This window comes from Eschrichtius robustus, chromosome 19 (genome assembly GCF_028021215.1).
Source record: "Eschrichtius robustus isolate mEscRob2 chromosome 19, mEscRob2.pri, whole genome shotgun sequence".
In the NCBI taxonomy this organism is placed as follows: domain Eukaryota; kingdom Metazoa; phylum Chordata; class Mammalia; order Artiodactyla; family Eschrichtiidae; genus Eschrichtius; species Eschrichtius robustus.
The window spans coordinates 60,533,666-60,557,163 of record NC_090842.1 but is presented as its reverse complement, the minus strand read 5'-3'; positions in this window follow the sequence as shown (position 1 = coordinate 60,557,163).

Sequence of the window (23,498 nt, the reverse complement as noted above, 5' to 3'; positions counted from 1 at the left end):
AACTGTTAAAGACCCTCATTCCCACCCCTGCCTTTTGTGTGCATGCTTGTGTCTGTGTGGCTTTGTTTCATTAAGTCTGGTGAGCCAAATGTATGGTGGCTCTGTCAGGCCATGGTGGCCCAGGTGTATTCAGTGAGCCATGGTAGGGTCCCTTGAGCCGGAATGCTTCGTGTAGTCTAATGCATTAGATTGACTTGTGGTTTCCAGCAAGCTGGAGTACTTTGGTGGTATCTGATGGGTCGGAATGCTTTGGTGCTCTCACCAGGCTCTGAGGATACTAGAATGTTCTAATGGAGTTTGCCAAGCCAGGCAGCCCTGAGAGTTGGTTTGAGAGTGGCTCCCTGGGCACTGCGGCTGTGATCAGTTCTAAGGCCTTGTTGGTAGGCTGAAATTTCGGGGCCTGACAACCCCATGGACTTAGGATAGCTGAGACCCACTTCTACCCCCATCCATCTCCCCCTCCCCCATGGAGACCACCTCCACTTCCTCCAACCCAAGGCAGGGCCTCCCAGTGCCCTGGTTCCATCATCAGCATCTCTGGGGGAGGGGCACCCCATGCCCACCCTCTCCCCCAATTGTCCCCCCTCCTAGGTCTTCCAGACCCTTCTCTCCTCCATGGCTTTGGGGATATCCAGCCTCCTCGTCTCTCTTCCAACAAAGGAGGGGAGAAAAGCCAGAAACAATTCCCACCCCTAAAGCCTGGGAGACCCCTGCCCCTTGCGAGAGAGCCACCCCCAAATCAAAATGTGAAAATCCCTAGAAAGCAATAGCCTTCAAGGTACCTTGCACTGAATTTCCCACCCCAGCCCTTCCACCTGATGGGAGGCTGTAGCTTGGGCACTAGGGTGACTTTTTCCCTGCCCTCTTCATCTCCAGGGTGGGGGGCAGGCCCCATTTCCCCATCCCTCACCTCCCATCGCTGCTGCCCTCACCCCTAATCTCCAGACTGAACCCAGATGGAGATTTGAGTGCCAAAACAATTCTTGATGTAACTTTGTACATATCTTCTGCAGTTGGGGGCTCTTGGGGTCGGAGGTGGAGGTGGCCCTATGGGCCACTGCTCCCCTCCACCTCTCAAAAGACCTTACAGTATTTCACAACATCTCCACCCACATATGGGTATTGCAGTATCTAGCTGGACTATCCCCACCTACAATTCCCCGAGCCGCCATAAGGAGGGGAAGGAGCCAGGGAGAGGTGAAGTAAGGTCTGGGAGTGGGGAGGTGGGATTTGAAAGCACTCATTTGCATATCATTTGCATCCTCAGCTGCCCTCCGGCTTGTCAGATGCTTTCTGTAGACCTATTTCTGGGTCCCAATCAGCGGGATCCAGTACTCCTCTCACACAGACACGTCTCTGGAGGCTGGGCCTCCTGAAAAGTGTTCCCTTGGGGTATCTGTGTGACAGCCCCCTCCCTATTCACATTTTTCGGGGACCCCCTACCCCGCCAGCCAGGGCTATCTGGAAGGTAGTTTGCTAGCTCAGTGAGCTGGTTCACTCACTGTGTTGGTGAGTGGAGAGCCACACACCTTTCCCCATTTTACCTTAGGAAACTCACTCTATGGTCTTCCCCATCCCTTGAAAGTCCCTTCTGCAATCTGACCTCAATCTTTTGTGCTGCAGTTTGTCCAGAGGGGACGCAGATGTGGGGTCAGGGATGGGGATCATTGAAAAATCCATCACCTCTTTCTTCCCCCCCCCCTTCCCTGTTAGCCAGTCAGATCTCAGAGACTCTGAGTGGCCTCCCTGCACCCCCTACTCTTCAGCACCCAGTAGGTGCTTAATAAGTGTTTGCTGCAATGAATTGTCTCCTTGTTCTTTCCCATTTGCCCTCCAACTCCCAACTCCCCCCCACCCGCCCCCAGCATTTTCCTCTCTCTCTGGCTCCCTATGACTTTCACTTTCTCTCCCTGTGGCTTCCGTTGTTACCTGTCCTGTCTCTATCTTCGTCTATGTCTGTCTTTTCCCTTTCCTCAACTCTCAATCCTCTCCCTTCTTCTATTGCCCCATTAATTTTAAAAAAAAGTGCCAAACTTCCTTGGAACTGAGCCGCTCTGGGGGGAGGGAACCTCAGACAGAGGGGAGGAAATGGGACCATCTTCCTTTGAAGAGGCCCCTAAGAGGCATTGAAAACGTCTGTGGACACTTAGCTCAATTGCGTCCCCCTTCCTCACCCCTCTCGCCCCCGAGTTTTTCTTAGAATCTTTGTAAGAAAAAAAAAAAGAGAAAAAAACTCTCCTTCAGCTAACCCCTAATCTTTTGGATTCCCCCCAATTTCCACCAGCCGGGGAGAACCCCACTTGCCTCCTTCAGGCAAATCTGTAGAAATTGAGGAGGGGGAGACAAGCTCAACCCCTCTTCTGCTGTCCTGAGGGACAGTGCCAACTGGATTCGAGAGAAGGACCTCAAAGCACTTATGAGAAGAAGGGGTTCAATGTGCCAAATTCACCTCCTTCATCCCCTGTCCCGGGGGGCTCTGAGCCAACCTGCCCCAGCCACCTTCTTCCGCCCTGTCCCAGCCATCTCTACGTGGGCAAGGAGGCTTCACTGCAATAATTATTAAGGGATCAGAAGGCAAAGATCGTGCCATCTTTATCTGCCCTAATGCCTGCCCTGGACTTGTAGGTGGGAAGTATGGGTATCCCAAATGGAGTTTGGTTAAGAGTCGACTTAATAGATTGTTGCGGACCTATACTTGGAAGAATACGGTACCACTCTTCTCTGAGTGGTATACCTTCTCCCCTTCTTAACCCGCAAATCACTCAATATCCCCTTGTTCTGTTTCTCCTGCCTATTCCTCCATCCCCCACCCTCTTTATTTTGTTTCTGATTGGTGGCCTACTGTTTGGAAAGTGAGAGGATTCCCCTGCGTTGAGTATTGCTCTGTCAAGACCAGGATTAGAGGTTGTGATAGACCGAGAGGTGGAAAAAGTATTGAGTATAAGAGTGGCGATGAGGATGGCATTTGGGGCTTCCAGGCTGCTGATTGGGTGCACACCTATCACCACAGCCAGGCAGGCCTTCGCTGTTGGCCACGCACCTGCCCCCCTGCCGTCTGGAACCCCAAGGCCGGCTGTCGCGAAAGCCTGAACTGGATGTCACGATGGGGAGAACGGGATCGCGATGCCCACGTTGGGGCACTGCGGGCCGGGGGCGCTGGTTTTACGGCTCTCGTGGAGTCGCGACACCCAGCCCGGCTATCGCGATCCCTCCCCACTGCAGTCAGCCGCCTGGACGCCGTAGTGGAGGAGGTTTCTTTCCGTGGCTCCGCTGCAGGTGTGTGTATGGTCTCTGTGCCCTCCGCCCGTTGCGTGGGGGATTGCTGGGTGGCAGGGAGGGAGATGGGGAAAGTCTCGTTGGTGGCGATGGGGGTGGTGAAGGCTGCTGCTTTTTAAACCCTTCTCAGCCAGTCCAGGACGCTCTTGTCTCCCAGAGATAATTGGGGGGGACCGCCTAATCCCCCTCCCCTTCCCCCTTCTCCACTCCTCCCCCACCCCCAAAACCACCAACCTCTCATCTTCTAAGTGACTCCATCACCACCGGCCACCGGGACCTGCGGCTTCATTGCTCCAGCCCGCCCCACTCGACCGTCAGACTCGCTCATCGAACTCTTTCTGATTAACCCTTTCTGTGTTCATCCCACGGAAAACTGTGTGTCCGGCGTGGGGGAGGGGGGAGGCGAGGGGCAATAGCTACCTTTCCTCCATCGCCTCCCACCGCCCATGCCTCCCCACCCGCACCCCATCCCATGCCCCACCCCCATCCCTCACCCCAAGGGTCCTCCCCAGCCTGGGGATAGAGACCCTTTATAAATATCTATGCTGTTTGGCTTTGTCCCTTTCAAAGGCAGGGTCAGGGGTGTGGCCTCCTCCGAGTGGAGAGCTCACTCTGGCCCCACTCCTTTCTGTGCCCCCCCCCACTCCCCACCCCTTCATTGTAAATAGTCACTTTTGTACTGGTTTGAGCCAGGGGACGTGGGGAGTCATTTTTTTTTTTCTTTGTGTTGGCATCTCAGGCCACTGGAGGCATGGCCCACATCCCAGCTTGATTTGGGAGAATTCCAAGATGTGTCCCCTCACCTGCCCCCAATGCTGAGGATTTCAAGATATCAGTATTACTCCTAAAGGGATGGGGTGCACAGATCCCCTGGCAGGGAGGTGGGAGAGGTGTGAAAAGGTGTAGCCTGAAAGGATGACTCAGTTTTTCCCATCTGTGAAATGGGTTCGTCCTCCAAGTTCCCTCAGGAGCCTCAGTGAGATAATGGTGGAGTCAGAGGAGTTAGAATCTCTTTCCGCTTTCTCTGTTTGGGACAGATAGGGTAGGAGAAGAATGGGGGTGGGGGGTAGGACTGTCTTTGGAGAGCTGATTGCTAAATCCTTATTAGGACCTCAAGCTAGCTTCTCCCAGGCTTGTTCTCTCGGAAAATGGAGGGAACTGGAGGACCTCTAAGGCTCCTTTGGTACCCCCAGTCCTTAGATTCAAAGCCTGAAGCCCAGGGCTGGCCCCCTGCCTGCTGCCCCTCTCCAACATTCCACTTCTTGGCCCCAGACCATCTGCCATGTGGCCATGCCTCCAGTGCCTCCATTCAACCCCCTCTAACTGATTCCTTCCATCCTCTGCGACCAGAGACGCCGCCCACCTCCCCCCCCCCACCACCTCCAGAAGCTCCTGGCTGGGGCCCACTGCCCTCTCCTCTCCCCTCCCCCCATTGCCATGCCTGGGCCATGCCCACCCCCCACCTCCCCACCCCACCCCCAGTGTCCGTCGTGTGACCTAGTGCACCATGTATTAGCTTCCATGGCCCCCCCCCGGCCCCCACCACACCCCTTCCCCCACCCCTTCTCCCTCGGCGACTTCACCTTTTTTTGCCGCGATAAACGCCATCTCAGCATCTGTGTCTAATGTTGTCTTTTTTGCTTGACATCACACACTCCTTCTTAACCCATCCCCTTCCCTCTCCCTCCTCCCCCCACCTCCACCCTCATCCTGAATTCTTTCCCCCTTTCCCCCAGGGCTCTGGGCATCTAGGGGAGGAGGGTGGGGGGACCCCGAGGATGGGCCCCGGAGGGGGGAGGGGGAGGGGCAGATTGTTGTCTCTGGACTGGGTGAGCATCCAGAGCAAGTGTGTCTGAGGGGAGCCAGGGATCCAGGTTGAGCTCCCAGGGCCTCGGTGTCCAATCAGGAGGATTGACAGCCACCACCACCGCCACACACACGCGACACCACAATCCCGGGACGCACATCCCCACACAGCATTGCAAATGCACAGCCCCAAGTAGAGTCAGGAGAGCCCAGGGTTAAGGTTTTGGAGTCTGCTGCTAGGTAACCGTGGGACTTTGAGCCTCTGAGCCTCCATTGAACATTTTTGTTTAACGTTATTTCTGTAGTTTATGCTAGGATTCAACGTATCATTAGCTTTAAAAAAAAATTATTGAGCACCTACTACGAGTAAGGCACTGTTCTAGGTGCTGGAGAGAAGGCAATTAGCAAAACAGACTCAAATGTCTGTGCCTTCATGGAGCAGAGATTCTACTGGAATCTGGAGACTCTTCTTTAGCACAGAACCTGGCACATGGGACTAAAAACAATTCAGAGGTTGCAAACCATTGGCCAGCAGACAGGTCTGCTGCACACATCACCTCGTTTGGCCTGAAGAGCATTTCCTGTGAATTTGGTGCCAGCCTTTAAACCTTGGGAGACTTCGCCTACACATGTGCCCCTTTGGAGAAATCAGATGTGGCCTCTCTGAGTGGCGATTGTCACCTGGCCATAATGGGCTGGAGCAGAGCAGTCACTCCATCATCCAGGGAAGGCAGCCTCAGTCCCTCCCTGACCTGCACTGCTCATTTGTGTCCCGTGCCTGGCCCCTGGATGCATTTGTGTTTGCAGCCCCTGTGGTAAATGTTTAATGCTAACATCCTTATATCTTGGAGGTGTCAGAGATGCAGCTGGGCAGGCGATGATGTGCCACGCAGGAGGAAGGATGAAGTTTGAGGTGGAGAGACAAAAAGAGACGGCTTTGGGGGGGGTGGCCAGAGGCTGTGGTTCCGGTGTGACCAGGGCACCTCGCTTCCTCTCTCTGGGTCTCAGTCTCCACATCTGGAAAACGCCCGACCAAGCTATACTTACCTTCTGGAATATTCCAGAAGGATTCCAAAAGCAAATCGCTCCATCAGTACCTGACACGGGGGAGACACTCAGCACATGGTGGCCACTGGAGCGTCCCCTCCAGCCGAAAAATAACGATAAAAATGATTCTAAAGAAGGACAGAAACCAAGAGAGGGGATGGGAGGAAAAAGGAGATTGAGGCTAGGACAAAGTAAGAGACAGCGATGGGGACGAAGAGAAGGGAAGACATGGAGAGGAGTCCTCAACTGCTTGGGGTGTGTTTTTTCACTCATTCACTCATTCATTCATTCATTCAACAGACATCTGTTGAGCACCTACTATGTTCTCAGGCCTGGGGACATGGCAACGACCGTGACAAGTCACCGCTCTCAGGCGTACAGCCTGAGCACCGTATCGCCAACTCTTAGCACATAGTAGATGCTCAAAAGTCTCCCATCCCTTATGCCACAGGTACCTCTGGTCCTGGCCTGTGACCTTCCGGGATTACCTGATATTCAGAAATATCACCAAGCCAGGCCCATTTTCAGGAAAAGTAAACGAATTTTCCACCAGGAACCTGGGAACTTTGAAGGGTTTGGGGGATCGGAGTCGAGGAGGTGGAGTTAGGTCTCAATTCTGCTGTGTGACTTGGAGAAACTCTCATGACCTCTCCGATCCAGGAGATGGAAAGGAAAGGAGATGAAGTCAGGATGCAGGTGAGTAATGGGGCACTCCTAACTCCCCCAAGGCTTCAGATCTTCTCGTCCGGTAAGGGAAGGGGAGAAAGGAAGGAAGGGGTGGGGGGCCTCGATGAGAAGAGAGATGAAGAAAGAAGACGGGGGAGTTGCCTGGAGGAGAGAGATGGCCCTAGAGACAGGGCTGGGGTGGGAGGATGGAGGGAGGAGGGGACCTGAGTGGGGATATGGGGGGGGGGGTGTCAGGGGTGGCTCTGAGAGGCCATGGCGAGGTCATTAAGAGTGAACAGAGAAGGCAGAGGTAGACTGGCAGAGGGGGAAAACAAGCACAAACCGGAAACGGAAATGAGGCAGAAACAGGACAGAGATGGAGATAGGGTTGTCAGATTCAGCAAATAAAAATACGTGTATGTCCAGTGAGATTTAAATTTCAAATTTTAAAAAAGATTAGTTTTCTTAAGCCTAAGTATACCTCATGCCATATTGGGGCCATCCTTCTCCTAAAATATTAGTCGTTGCTTATCTAAAGTTCAAGTGTCACTGGGCATCCTGTATTTTATCTGGCAACCCTAGAGGGCGAAGAACAAAGAGAGATCTGAGTGGCCACAACGAAGCCAGAGCTAGTCAGAGGAGCCAGGTCATCCAGGTCTACTATCTGGAATCCAAAATCCGGCATGCCTAGCTCACTGCCTCTCTCTGCCCCTGGGTCTCCCCCTCTCTCTGCCTCACTCTCCCCAGCTCTCTGCCTCTAAGGCCCCCTCTCTGTTTCACGAAGCCTCCCTCTCTTCAAACCCTCTCTCTGATCCCTCCCCTCCTCTTAGTTCCTCAGCCTTCCACTACCCTCAGGAATCTGCCTCAGATATCAAAAGTGGTTAAGTCACCATCGTCACCACTTCCCAAGTCATCAAGGGGGCTGGTCTTTGGCGGTAAGGCCTGAGGGACAAGTGACAAGAGAGGTGGGGGCTGCATTCGGGGCCACTACTCCTTCCTCGGGCAGGGCTGTTGAAGTTGGGGCTGCGTCTAGGCTTTGGGAAAAGAGAGATTCTGCCAGAAGAATGCTCCAGCAGTGGGCGGGGCCTTGGGGATTCTGGCAAGTCAGGGACCTCCCTCTCCAGCATCCCTTCCATCCTCCTGCCTCCAACTGCCGTGCCTTCCGGAGAAGTTTAGTCGCTAAAGGGTCCTCTCTACCACCACCCCCACTCCAGCATTCTGGGGACGTCTCTGTGTCACTTTCTGGCCCCCTGTCCTTGCCTCTGCTTACGCTCCTCTCTGCCTCAGTTTACCTTCAGTATTTCTCTGGGTGTCTGTCTCACTCAGCATATCTTCCTCCTTTCCATCGTTTTTTTATTTTGTTTTGTTTTTTGTTTTTTAATCTCATCCCATCTTATCCCTGCAAGGCCTGTCTCTCTCCTAGTTTCTGCTAGAGGGTGAGGTCTCTGTGTGCCTCTCTGACTTTCCCTGTTTCTGCCCGCGTCTGAATCTCTTTCCCCCTGTCTCTGTACCCATTATTATTGCTCAGCAGTAGCAAAAAGAATCCACTCTGGGGACTTCCCTGGCGGTCCAGTGGTTAGGACTCTGCGCTTCCACTGCAGGAGGCACGGGTTCTATTCCTGGTCGGGGAGCTAAGATCCCGCGAGCTGCACAACGCGGCCAACCAAAACAACAACAACGAAAAGAATCCGCTCGGGCCAGTGTAAGCAGAAAGGGACCTTTTAAGGGACCCTGAGCCTGGTAGAAGAAACAGCTTCCAGGGCACTTCCAAATCCAGAAAGGGCCACGCAGGACCTACTGCTCCCCTCCGCGATCAGGAAGCCGGCCACTGGCCCCACAACCGTACCAGCTCGCTGAGATCTGCACTGGCGGGGCCTCGGCCTCGCGGCTGCCTCTCTCCCCATTTACTTTGGTTGGAAATTCAAGCTTCCCGCGGAGGCATCTGATTGGTGGAACCTAAACCTCCGTCCGGAACCCCCACCACATGGCATTCTGGGAAATGTAGTTTTTAGCTTGCCAGCCTCTTCAGTCCCAGGAAAGTGCGGTAGGAGAGTGGAATAGAGAGACACTAAGTGGAAAAGATGTTGAGGGGGCCCATTGACTCCCCATTATTGCACACACTCCGTCTGTCCATCTCTGTTCCTATGTGCATGTGTTTCTCACATTCAGTCTTTCTGTTTGTCTCTGTCTCTGTTTGTTGTTGTTTTTTTGCCTCTTTTTCACCGTCTGGTTTTATTTCAGCCTTTTCTCTGTCTCTTTCTTCATCGCTGGTTTCCCTGCCTCACCCTCACCTCTTTCCCCAGTTCCAGCTCCAGTATTTAAGGGAGCCTCTCTCTTGACCCACATCCCACTGTAAGCTGAAATGGAGGCTCAGAGCCATAGGGAGGGAAGATATGGGTGCCCCTCGGTTCAGCTGTTCAACGGACAAGCCAGGAAGACGACCCAAGCTATGGAATTTCTCAACTGCTTTCCCTGCAGGTGGGAACATCCAGCCCCAACAGGTGGCAATGTGAACTGAAAAAGTTTGGTGAGTTCCCAGCCAGAGCTAGAGTGGCCACAGGGTTTTAGGAACAGAGCCCAGCCATCATTCGGCCGGATGTAACTGACAACTCAACCTGCTCTCCCGGGAACTGCGGCGACCTCCACCCTCTCCCCTCTTCACTGTTCTTCTTCTTACCCAATGATCTTAGAACTGCGGGGAAATGGAGGTGCATCCTTCTCAGGAGGTACACAGTCACTTCAAAAACATTTATTAAGCACCTACTATGTTCCAGGCATTGTTCTAGACATTGGGCAACAAAAGACACAACAAATTTCTCTATCCTGAGGGGCTTACACCCTACTGGGGGAAATTGACAATAAGCAGGATAAATAAATTATACAGTACACTAGATGATAATACATGTCATGAAGAAAAATGAGAGCGAGACAGGAAATAGACAGTGCTGGAAGGGAGGGACACTGCAATTTTCAATACGGTGAATGTAAAGGCTTTATGGAAAACGTGACATGTGAGTAAAGACCTGAAGGAGAGGTGGGAGTGGGCATGTAGATATCTGGGGAAAGAGCATCCCAGGCAGAGGGAACGGCAAGTGCAAAGGCCCTGGGGTGGGATGTATCAATACCTGGAATTATGTGTGGGATAGCAGGGAGGCAAGGGTGGCTGGGACAGAGTGAGCAAGCGGAGGGTGGGAGGAAATGAGGTCAGAGGGGAGACAAAGGGGGCCATATTATTTAAGGTCTTGGGGGCCACTGTGAGACTTTGACTCCTAGTGAGAAGGAAGCCACAGGAATGTTCTGACCAGAGGGATGTGAGCTGACTCAGGTTTTAACAGCATCCCTCTGGCCATCATGTGGGAAACAGTCTGTAGGGGATGGGGGCTAGGAGAGTGAAATAAACAGGAGGAGCCCAGTGAGAAGGTGACTGCAGTAGTCCAAGTAGAAGATGATGGTGGCTGGACCAGATGGTGGCTCTGGAGATGGAGAGGAATAGTTGGATACTGATAGAATTTGAAAGCAGCACTGACAACATTTGCTGGTAGCCTGGATGTGAGAAGTGAGAGAAAAAGAAGTCAGGGATGACTCTAAGTCACATAAAGCTCTTAGGACTGGAGTTTGGTTCCAATTAGGATTAGAAATTAAGAATCAGGCTAAGGCTAAGATTAAGGATCAGTAGCAATCGTTATCGGTGGAGTTTGGTTTGAGGTTGAAAACGGGGTTAAGATTCTGGCAAAGATGACAACCAGCCCTGGTGTATGGGTTATGACCATGGTTGGGGTTAGGATTAAGTATGTAGGATAAGGGTAAAGATGAAGTATAGAGTTAAGACACTGGTTATAGCAAGAATCACAGTCAAAGCTAGGATTATGGCTAAGATTAGGGCTGGGTTTGGATCTAGGACTGAACTGGGGTTAAAGAGAAACTCAGAGACTGTGAGAAGTGATCAGAGAGCAGAGAGAATTGGGGGGAGAACTCAGAGAGACTAGGGGACAGAGACCTAGAGAGAGTAGGGTTCAAAGATCCAGGGAGAGGGAGGACAGAAACAAAGACGGGGAAATGGAGACCTAGAGAGATGGGAGACAGAGACCAAGACGGAAGCCTAGAGACTAGAGAGGAGTGGACAGAGAACCAGAGAGAAGGGGACAGAGACCTTGAGAGGGAGTGAGTAGAGAACCAGAGACAGGAGGAGACTGAGATCCAGAGAAAGAAGAGAACAATGATGGGGGGAGGGGCCAGAGAATCAGAGGGAGGGGGAGATGGGGGAGAAAATAGATACCCAGAAGGGTAGAGGATAGAGACCCAGAGAGAAAGAACCAAAAACAGAGAAATTCAGGGAGGAGTGGCGAGAGGTGGAGCCCAGAAGTCCCCTCCTCACCCTCACCTAAGCCAGCTTCTCCTCCCTTTTTACTTACTGAGGTGTGACCCTCCCCCGCAACACACACACACACACACACACACACACACACACACACACACACACACTGAGTGGTTCTGAGTAACAGCTATATGTAGTTCATTTGTTGATTTTAATAGATGAATTGTCATTTTTTCTTTCTTTTCCTTTTTTTCTTTTTAAGTTTTGTATCTTAGCGGCAAGGAAAGGGAGCCTCTCCAATCCTGACCACTCCTCTTTAAAAACAAACAAACAAAAAAACCTTAACCATTTCCTCTCTTGCTGTGGATCTCAGAGATTGGGTAGAACTTTGAGGATGAATGTAGCAGACAAGTGCCCTTTGGTGATGGGTATCCGCAGATCCCCAGACGCCTGCAGCTCTTTTCTCCCCACCGGAAGGTCGATCCCCGAGATGTTTTTGAAAGATCACTTACGGACAAGGGGGTGGAGGTGGGCAGATGCCTGTGAGTCGCATGACCTTCAAGGCCTCTGCCTACACCCCTCCAAGGCCCCGAGATTCATGTGGCTCTAGGAAAGGATGTACCTCGCCCACTCCCCAGGGCAGCGCCTTTCCAGGGGCAAATAAAGTCTCCAGGACCCACACTCATCCAAAATAGTGATTACTCAAGGCCTAGGGCATTGAGAGGGCTGCGGGGGGCTTCGGGCACCTAGAACCTAGTGGGCAGGGGACGGTGATAGACCGGGCGGGGAGGAGGCGTGGTGTTCTGTGGGCGGACTTGGGCTGACCCAGACCTGGAATTGACAGGGAAGCATGGCTTAAGGACTTTATGTCTGGGATTGGAGGAGCGATTGGGGGCGTGGTCCAAGGGCTGTGGGCGTGGTTAGGGAACGCGGGACTTCGGGACAAGGGAGGTAGCTGACTTCTTTAGCCCTGGGACTGGAGGGTTGGGGAGGGGGCGTGATTCCGGACCAGTGCCCGGTTCGTACTAGGGTCGAGAGCGGATGCGGAGAATTAATCTTGTAACTAGTCCTGGAGTGGAAGATCCAGAAAGTATCGATGTGGCACTTCCAACCGCTCAGGAATACACAGGATGGCAAACATAGTAACATCCAATGGACAGGAAATGAAGCTTAGGGAGTATCACCCAGCACACACTGCAGAATGACACACTGAATCAAATAGGCTGCCCTTGATGAACCACAGGCTGGGCCCTATGCCTGACACCTGACAAGCACCATCTCCTTGAATAATCACGAGGCCATGTGAAGCAGAAATTGGGATTATCTCCATTTTACAGAAAAGGAGGCACAGAGACGCTAAGTAACTTGCCCAAAGTCGCCCAGCTAGTGAGACATGAGGTTGGAGTTGAAGCCATGCAACCTCCTTCCCAAGCCAAGGCTTTGATTGACTAAGACTCAAATACTCCCACGGACCCCAGGAGCAGAGTCAAGGTAACGAGCAACAGATGCACACGATGCACGTCCTGACTGCATGATCCTCCCTCCGCGCCCACGTTGCCAACTGTGAGACCCCAACCAAGCCACCCCCGCCCCAAGCCTGGGGTCCTCACCTAACCCAACAGTGACAGCCTCTGCTTTGCCCAGCTTTCCTGGCAGAGCTGGAGTCAAATAACTGACCAGAGTTTTTGACTGGGCTTGAGACCCCTGGGAAGACCCTGGTTGGATTTTAGGCCGTCCTTGACCCCTGAGATTGAGTTAACTTGGAGGGAATCCTGGCCCAATGGCTAAAACCGGAGACTCCAGGTTTGTCACCCTTCCTTTGTCACTGACTACCTGTGTGATCATGGGAAAGGCGGTTATCCTCTCTGGTTCTCATTTTCCCATCTGGATAATGAGGATCACCAAGCACCTTCCCAAGACCTTCCTCCCTGGGTTGTTGTGAACCCTGAGTTACCTGCTTATAAAGCACTCAGAACAAAGCGTGGCACACACTAAATGCTCTGTAGATGCTAGTTATTATAACTAGCTGTGAGTCTCCGTTTACCTGTGTGAGGCGGACGGCGTAGACCAAACCACACAGTCTGCACCTGAGTGTTCCGTGAACCCCCTGAAATCGCACACAAAATCACACGTGTTTCCATACAGCTTTTCTCAGATACCCCAATGGTGAGAGAAGCACAGAGAAAGACGGAGACAAACACACGCCCCTTTCTAAGCAAGGGTGAAAGGGACCTCGGATCACATCACTCTCTGCTTACAACCCACATCCCCACCCCAGTGGCTTCCCATGTGAAGTCCTTGCTACCCACGTGGTCTGCAAAGTCCCACCCCACCGGCCAGCCCACCAGCCTGATCTAGAGGGGACCCGGCCTCAGCCTCACTTGCCCTCCTTGACCCCCCCGTCCCACCCCCAGCCCTCTCTCTGCTCATCAAATACACCATATTTTGTCTAGTCTCAGGGACCTATTATATTTGCTTTTCCCCTTTTTTCTGACTCCAAAGCACAGGCATGTTGACACTCTTAACATCTTACCTAAAATAGCCGCACACCGCACCTCACCCCACCCCAGAGTCTCTTTAACAAATACTCTGTTTTAGTCTTTATAGCACTTAATGTTATTCATTCATTCATTCATTTCAACATGTTTTTATTGAGCGTATGTGCCAGGTGCTGTTCTAAGCACAGATGCAGCAGTAAACAAGACAAATTCCCTGCCTTCATCCAGTTCACATTCGGAACCTCCTAACGATTGGTTTATTTGCTGGTCTGTTTTCCTCCCTCCCTCCGCCTCACCCCCAGCTAAAAGGTTGTTTGGTGAGAAGAAGGAGTATTTCTGTCTCCTCTCTAATGGTAGGCACTTTTTAAAATGTTAAAATGTATCCTAAGCAGGATCTCCACATAGTCTCAAAGTGTTATCACGGCAATCACTTGGTAATTACAAAGGGGTGAGGGAGCGTACACAGCGGCGAGGTCTGGTACACACCACCTAAACCAAGGGAGAGAACTCAGTATCGCCCATGACAGGCATTCTGATGTTCTGTGCCCTCCATGTGACATCCATCCTAGCACAGAAGGACGGGAAAGCACCTATGCACTATTATTGCCCCAAATGCCTGCATCTAATCATGAGGAAATATCAGACAAACCCAAATTGAAGGGCATTCTACCAAACACCTGGTTTTCTTGAAAAAAAAAAAAAAATCAGTATCACGAAAGAAAAAAAGGTAGGGGATTGTTGTCGATTAAAAGAGACTGAAGAGGGGCTTCCCTGGTGGCGCAGTGGTTAAGAATCCGCCTGCCAACGCAGGCGACACAGGTTCGAGCCCTGGTCCGGGAGGATCCCACATGGCCGCGGAGCAACTAAGCCCGTGCACCACAACTACTGAAGCCTCCGCACCTAGAGCCCGGGCTCCCCAGCAAGAAAAGCCACCGCAATGAGTAGCCCCCGCTCGCCGCAGCTAGAGAAAGCCCACAAGAAGCAACGAAGACCCCAACGCAGCCAAAAATAGATAAATAATTAATTAATTAAAATTTTTAAAAAAAGACTGAAGAGATATAGCTAAATGCAGTACGGATCCTACACTAGATCCTGGATTTAAAGGGGGAAAAAAACACTGCTATAAGATATTATTGGAAGGTTGGAATGATTAGGAAATTTTGAACATGTATGTTTGATGATAGTAGTCCGTCTGTGTGAAGTTCCCTGAACTGGATCATTGTGCTGTGGTTGTTTAAGAGAATGCACCTCTTGTTACGGGGTGTGCACATGCTGAAGCGTGTAAAGGAGTGTCATGATGTCTGGAACTCACTCTCAAAAAAAAAAAAAATCAACCAAAAAAATATATATATAATTACATTATATTATATATAATATTATATGTAAAACTTATTACATGTAAAATTTACACACACACACTTGTGAGAGAGAGGAAGCAAATGCGGCAAGTGTTAAAAACTGATGCCTTGAGGAATTCCCTGGCGGTCCAGTGGTTAGGACTCCGCGCTCTCACTGCCGAGGGCCTGGGTTCAGTCCCTGGTCCCGGAATTAAGATCCCACAAGCCGCGCGGTGCGGCCAAAAAAAAAAAAAAAAAAAAAGTTAAAAAAAAAATTGATGCCTCAGTTTATACTGTATGGGGTTTCATTTCATTTTACTAGGTTGCAACTCTTCTGTGAGTTTGAAAATTTTCAAATTAAAAAGCTGAGGGAGGGAGAATGAATCAAGGACGCTTACTCCATAAAGGTAAGCTATGGTTGTGCTCAGGGAATCTGTATGCAAAGTTGTAGGTGGGGGGGTGGATTTTCCTGGGAGAGTGGGGTGGCCATAGCTTTCAGCAGATTCTCGGTGAAGCCTAAGACCCAGGAAGGTACCACAGAAAGCAGACAGGAGACTCTCCGTATATGGAGGGTATCTCACTGGGGAGCACAGACTTTTGACAATGGTGGTCAAAAGGATCCCCTGAGGGTGTCCACAAATATCTTGGGTGTCCATGAATACTTCAGGGAAGCAGATCCACAGATTGCAAGAAAATTCTGCACTTCCAAATCATATACCAACTCCTGGTCAGTACAAGTACTGTCCCAAGTGCGGGCGTGCAAGATGGCCCAGCAGGAGGCCAGAAGGAAATATTAGAACCTGTTTCTACTGTTCATTTTTATCTGGTTCTTTTTCATTTTAATTGGATTTTTCAGGTGGTGTAAATTTATAATGTACATTAAAACATCAGCACAGGAAGAAATATATATTATATATATATATATATATATATATATATATATATATATATAAAGTTTGTAAATAAACCTACGTAGTGGTACATTCATGAAAAAAATTTCACTGAATAATTTCACTATTTGCAGCCAAAAATTAACAAAATAAAAAATGAATAAAAGAATGGCCATGTGTCAACAAGAGTGGAAGCTGTGTGATGGGTAGGTGAGGGTGGCCATAACAAAATACCATAGACTGGGTGGCTTAAAAAACAGAAATATATTTTCTCACAGTTCTGGAGGCTAGAAGTCCAAGATCAAGGTTCCAGCTGATTCAGTTTCTTTCACACGGCCTTTCCTCTGTGCTGGTGGAGAGAGAGGTCGGTTTAGTGTCTCTTCCTCTTATGTGGACATCGAATCCATCACATGAGGCCCCACTCTAATGAGCTCATTTAACCCTAATCATCTCTCCAAAGGCCCCATCTCCAAATACCACCCCACTGGCGGGCGTAGGGGTGGGAGGGGTGGAGCTGGGGTGGACACAATTCAGTCTATAACAGTGTGTGTTTGAAATTTTCCATAAGAAAAAGTTCTTAAGGAGAGCTCTCAATGTGCATCAGAATCACCCAGAGTGCTGGTTAAAAATGCAGATTTTTTTTTTATAATTCATCTGATGGCCTTTTATTTTTCTATTATTAGAAAAGTGCTATGAGTTCACTGTACACATTTCAATCAAACCGAAATATAGAATGTGGAACATACAAGTTCACTAAGAATTCTATTTGTAGACTACCACCATTTGCAGTTACATTAAAAATGGGAATATTTTAAGACTCATCCTCAGAAACATCTGCTTCTCTGGTGTGGGACACAGAAGGCTGTATTTTTAACAAGGTCCCAAGCTCCTTCTTATGGTCCGTGGACCACCATCACCGTACTCCACTGCCAGTCTTGGAGAAACAGTGCCAAGGATTGAGGTCCAGGAATTAGGATGCAACCCGGTCCCGCTGAGAGCAGGAGGTTGGCAGACTCTGGGGGAGGGGGTCTCAGCCTTGCTTCATGGAAACCTCCACTCTGTTAAACCAAACACATCTCAGGCCTCCTAACATTTCATCCACAAATATTCTGGGATGTGTCTTTTAAAAATAAGAGTTTTTTGTTTTTTTGGGTTTTTTTGGCTGCACCATGTGGGCTGTGAGATCTTAGTTCCCCAACCAGGGATCAACCAGGGAGCCACCAGGGATCGAACCCGAGTCCCCTGCATTGGAAGCGCGGAGTCTTAACCACTGGACTGCCAGGGAAGTCCCATAAAATAATGTTTTTTAAAAACAACAAGGTCCTCCTGTAGAGCACAGGGAACTATATTCAATGTCCTGTGATAAACCTAATGGAAAAGAAGATGAGAAAGAATGTATATATATGTATAACTGAATCACTTTGCTGTACAGTAGAAGTTAACACAACGTTGTAAATCAACTATACTTCAATAAAATAAATTTTTTTTTAATTTAAAAATAAAAATAAGGGCTTTTAAAAACATTGCTATAATACAATTATCACACCTGAAATTTTTTTTAGAATAATTTCTACTCTCACTTGATAAAACTAATATGATACCTGGTGTGTCTGAACATAGGAGAGGTCTTTTTACTCTTATAGTGAAGAGTTTGGGGTTGAATCCATGGTGGAAAACTAAAACAACAACATAAATGGCAATTATTCAATCTCATGAAAACAAAATGTTATGTCAGAAAAGAAATATAAGCATAGCATATGCTAAGGTTCAGCTGAGGACAGGATTTTACTTAGTCATCATAATATAGACATGAATATTGATCTCATGATCAATTGGGAGGTGATTCTGCAGTGAGGAAGGGGAGAGGAAGTGTGTTTGTGAAGTGGTGTGTATGAAGAAACCTCAATCTTTACCTTCCTTAGTGGAAGTCAATTGATAATGTGAAATAGAAAAATAAGAAGTAGCAATTTATTTATTTTTATTTCATATTGGAATATAGATGATTTACAGTGTTGTGTTTGTTTCAGGTGTAAAGCAAAGTGATTTAGTTATACATATTCATATGTCTATTCCTTTTCAGATTCTTTTCCCATATAGGTTATTACAGAATATTGAGTATAGTTCCTTGTGCTATAGAGTAGGTCCTTGTTGATTATCTATTTTATATACAGTAGTGTGTTTATGTTAATCCCAACCTCCTAATTTATCCCTCCCCCCGACCTTTTCCCTTTGGTAACCATAAATTTGTTTTCTTAGTCTGTGAGTCAGTTTCTGTTTTGTAAATAAGTTCATTTCTTTAGATTCCACGTATAAGTGATATCATATGACATTTGTCTTTCTCTGTCTTATTTCACTTAGTATGATAATCTCTAGGTTCATCCATGTTGCTGCAAATGGCATTATTTCATTTTTTATGGCTGAGTAATATTCCATTGTATATATGTACCACATCTTCTTTATCCATTCATCTGTCGATGGACATTTAGGCTGCTTCCATGTCTTGACTATTGTAAATAGTGCTGCAATGGGCTTCAGGGTGCATGTATCTTTTCGAATTATGGTTTTCTCCAGATATAGGCCCAGGAGTGGGATTGCTGAATCATACGGTAGTTTTTTTTAGTTTTTTAAGGAACCTCCATACTGTTCTCCATAGAAGTAGCAGTTTTAACATGTTACCTAGGATCCTGAGGGTAAAATACCCAGAGAAACACCTACAAGAGTTCAAAGTGATTTGATAAAAATTAAAATTAAATTAAACAAATAATTGACACAAAATATATTAGGGGTCCTTAAGGTGGAGTGTCCATAGGACCTCTCAGAAGGCTGGGGGTCCTTGAGCCATGGCCTCGTGTTTGTGTAGGTTTTGTTCAAAGAAGAAGGGTGCTGGACTCCAGAAAGTGAAGGGCCCTCTGAGATGAGACAATGGGAGAGGGGTTGGGCAGGGTCATTAGGATTTATAAAGTGCCTGGCATGTGTGCAGGGGGCTGTCATCCCCACAAGAAAGCTCAGGATGCCTCCACCTGCCACATGGGAGGCCAGAGACTGGTATTCCGGCAGAAACAGGGCACATTCAAATTGGGTCATTTGAGGAGTTTGAGAAAGGAGCTATTTACAAAGGTGTGGGAAAGGTATAGGGACATCCCAAAGCATGGTGCAGTGCCCTGGGCCAGGTAAAAGTGGGTACCCCAGGCTGACGGCTGTGAGGAGAGGGAAGGGGACCCAGATCTGGACATAGAGAAGGTTTTGGGAAGGGCATGAACTCTGTGATGTAGTGATGCCTTGACCTCTCTCTCCTCTCAGTTCCTCCCATCTCTTGGGATGGGGTGGGGGTCGAGCGCTGGCTGAATCCTGTTGATGTAATCTGTACAGGTCAGCATCCCGGCCAGAAACAGCTGGGAAGAGATGGGCAAAAGTGGATCTGGAGGGACAAACGGGAGCTTCCTACAGCAGGGAACTGAGGGACAGAAACTTATCAGTATGTCAAATTTCCATACGTGATTAAAAGGGAAAACAGTGATACCTAGGCTGTTGGCTCCTCGGAACCTCTTCCCAGCTGACCCCCCATCTCCTCCCAGCCCCTCCTCAGGTGTTCCTCCCCACCATCCCTACTCCACCTTCTAAAATGCTTCCCTCAGGGATGCCTGGAAATAGCAAAGGACCAGAGAGTACAAATGACTCATCAACAGAAAAAAAGATAGCTCAGAACACCAGTAGAATCTCTAGGAAAGCTTTTAACCTGGAGAAGTTACGGCCTGGCCATCTTTTCTTTTTTTTAATTTATTTATTTTATTTATTTTATTTTTTGGCTGCATTGGGTCTTCGTTGCTGCGCACGGGCTCTCTCCAGCTGCAGCGAGCGGGGGCTACTCCCCACTAAGGTGCGCGGGCCTCTCACTGCAGTGGCCTCTCCCGCTGCCGAGCACGGGCTCCAGGCACGCGGGCTCAGTAGTTGTGGCACATGGGCTCAGTAGCCGTGGCCGGCGGGCTCTGGAGCGCAGGCTCGGTAGCCGTGGCGCACGGGCTTAGTTGCTCCGCGGCATGTGGGATCCTCCCAGACAAGGGCTTGAACCCATGTCCCCTGCACTGGCAGGCGGATTCCCAACCACTGCACCACCAGGGAAGCCCCATCTTTTTTTTAAATTGAAATATAGTTGACATACAGTATTATGTTAGTTTCAGGTGTACTACATCATGATTTGACATTTGCATACATTATGAAATGATCACCATGTAAGTCTAGTAACCATTGGTCCCCATGTAAAGTTATTAAAATATTATTGACCACGTTCCTTATGCTGTATATTACATCCCCGTGACTTATTTATTATTACAACTGGAAGTTTGTACCTCTTAATCTCCTTCACCTGTTTTGCCGCCACTCACCCCCTGGGCTAGCCATCTTCTTAAAGGGAATATGTTCGGATAATTGGAAAGTTTAACGTAGCTTTTTCTGCATTGGGTAATGGCAGGCTGAAGTATTCACAGCAACCTTCCCACTGAACACAATGGAAATGCTGGAAATTTTTTTTTTAATCTCAAAAACACTATGGAGAAACAGTTTTGACAGTTTCTTATAACACTAAACAGGCCATTACCATATGACCTGGCAATTGCACTATGGGAATTACCCAAAGAAATGAAAATAAATGTTCACACATAAAATTGGTACATGAATATTCACAAGAGCTTTATTCAAAGAGCCAAAAACTGAAAACAATCCAGATGTTTTTCAATAAGTGAATGGTTAAATTGACTATGGTACACCCAAACCATGGACCACAACTCAGCAATAAAAAGAATGAGGTGTTGGCATGTACAACAACTTGGGTGAATTTCCAGAGAATTCTGCTGCATGAAAGAAAGCCAATCCCAAAAGGTTAAGTGCGGTATTATTCTATTTCTGTAACATTCTTGAAATGACAAAAATCATAGAAATGAATAGAATATGTTGCCAGGGTATAAGGAGAGCGTAGGAGCCAGGAAGGAAGTGAGTGTGTCTATAAAAGGGTAACACAAGTGATGCTTGGGGTGATGGAAATGTTCTGTGTCTTGACTGTGGTGGTACGTAAACAAACCTACATGTTACAAAATTGCATAAAAGTAAACACATACACACACGAGTTCACAGAGCAAAAGCTAAATAAGATCAGTGGATTGTATAAACGTCTACATCCTGGTTGTGGTATTGTATTATTATTTTGTACGATATTATCATTTAGGGAAACTGCGTTAAGAGTACACAGGATCGGGGCTTCCTTGGTGGCGCAGTGGTTAAGAATCCGCCTGCCAATGCAGGGGACACAGGTTCAAGCTCTGGTCCAGGAAGATCCCACATGCTGCAGAGCAACTAAGCCTGCGTGCCACAACTACTGAACCCACGCACCTAGAGCCCGTGTTCCACAACAAGAGAAGCCACCGCAATGAGAAGCCCGCGGGCACCCCAACGAAGAGTAGCCCCTGCTCGCGGAAACTAGAGAAAGCCCGTGCGCAACAACAAAGACCCAATGCAGCCAAAAATAAACAAATAAATTTATTTTTTTTAAAAAAAGAGTATACAGGATCTCTATTCTTTCTTATGACTGGATGTGACTCTACAGTGGTCTCAAAATGAAAAATTTAATTTTCAAAAAAACGTTGATGAGATGAAAACACAGAGGGGATAAAAGCCTGCAGAGTTTCCAATATAAACGGAGAGGCAAGCATATGATCCAGCAATCCCACTCCTGGGCATATATCCAGAGAAAACCATAATTCAAAAAGATACATGCACCCCAATGTTCATAGCAGCGCTATTTACAATAGCCAAGACATGGAAACAACCTAAATGTCCATCAACAGATGAATGGATAAAGAAGATGTGGTACATATATACAATGGAATAGTACTCAGCCATAAAAAAGAATGAAATAATGCCATTTGCAGCAACATGGATGGACCTACAGATTATCATACTAAGTGAAGTAAGTCAGACAGAGGAAGACAAATATCAAATAATACCACTTATATGTGGAATCTAAAATATGACACAAATGAACTTATCTACGAAACAGAAACAGACTCACAGACATAGAAAACAGACTTGTGGTTGCCAAGGGGGAGGGGAGGGCAGGGGAGGGAAGGTTTGGGAGTTTGGGGTTAGCAGATGCAAACTATTGCATGGCTAACAACAAGGTCCTACTGTATATCACAGGGAACTATATTCAATATCTATAATAAACCATAATGGAAAAGAATATGAAAAAATATATATATACACACATACACACACACACACACACACACACACATATAACTGAATCACTTTGCTGTATACCAGAAACTAACACAACATTGTAAATCAACTATACTTCAATAAAATAAAATAGAGAGGCAATAAGAATATGCAGAAGGTGTTTTTACCCTAAGAGTGTTTGCTGGGAATACACGGTTGGGTTTCATGTTATGACCTCCAGGGTCAAGGCCCAGGACCTGGGCAAGGTAGAAAGTGGAAAGGAAGACCTTCCCCATACTAAGCTTCCCCCTCTGAGTGAGGGTAAGCCAGATTACACATGCTCCTGAATGTGCCCTGCATAGGACAAATACAAGGTATAGAAATAAATAAATTAAATTAACGGTAGATTTAACACCAATAATATTAGTAATCACATTAAACACAAGTGGATAAATACTTTAAGTAAAAGACAAAGACTGTCAGGCTGGAAATTTTACGAGAAGGCTCACTGGATGCATCTCAATAAATAAAGGATTGAGATTTTCTTTTTTTAAAAACCCTGGATTTTGAAATAATTGTAGGTATGCAGAAAAGTTGAAAAGATAGTGCAGAGAATTCCTATGTATGCTCACCCAGCTTCCCCTAATTTTAACATGTTATATAACTGTGTTAGGTGTATCAAAACTCAGAGATTAACACTGGCACAATACTACTAATGAAATTATAAACTTTATTCAGATTTCACCAGTTTTGCCACTAATGTCCTTTTTCTGTCGCACAGTTCAATCCAGGACACAACATCCTATTTTGTCTTCATCTCTCCTTTGACTCCTCTACCTGTGACAGTTTCTTGGTCTTTCCTTATTTTTCATGACCTTGAACTTTTGAACATTACTGGTCAGGTATTTTGTAGAATGCCCCCCAATGTAGGTTTGTCTGATGTTTTCTCATGATTAGACTGAAGTTATGGTTTGGGATGGGGGAAATATCACAGAGGCAAGGTGCCATTCTCATCTACCATATCATGGGTATGCAATATCAATATAACATCATGGGACATGTTAACCTTGATCACCTGATTAAGGTGATGTCTGCCAAGTCACCCCACTCTAAAGTCACTATTTTGGGGGACTTCCCTAGTGGCACAGTGGTTAAGACTCCACGCTCCCAATACAGGGGGCCCAGGTTCGATCCCTGGTCAGGGAACTAGATCCCACATGCATGCTGCAAATAAGAGTTTGCATGCCACAACTAAGAGTTCGCATGCCACAGCTAAGGAGCCTGCCTGCCGCAACTAAGACCCAGTGCAACCAAATAAATAAATAAAATAAATATTTTAAAAATAATAAAAAATAAAGTTACTATTTTTCCTCTTTCCACACTCTATTCTTGGAAGTAAGTCTTTTAAAAAAAGAACTGAAATAATAGTCTGACTTAACAAAAATATATATAT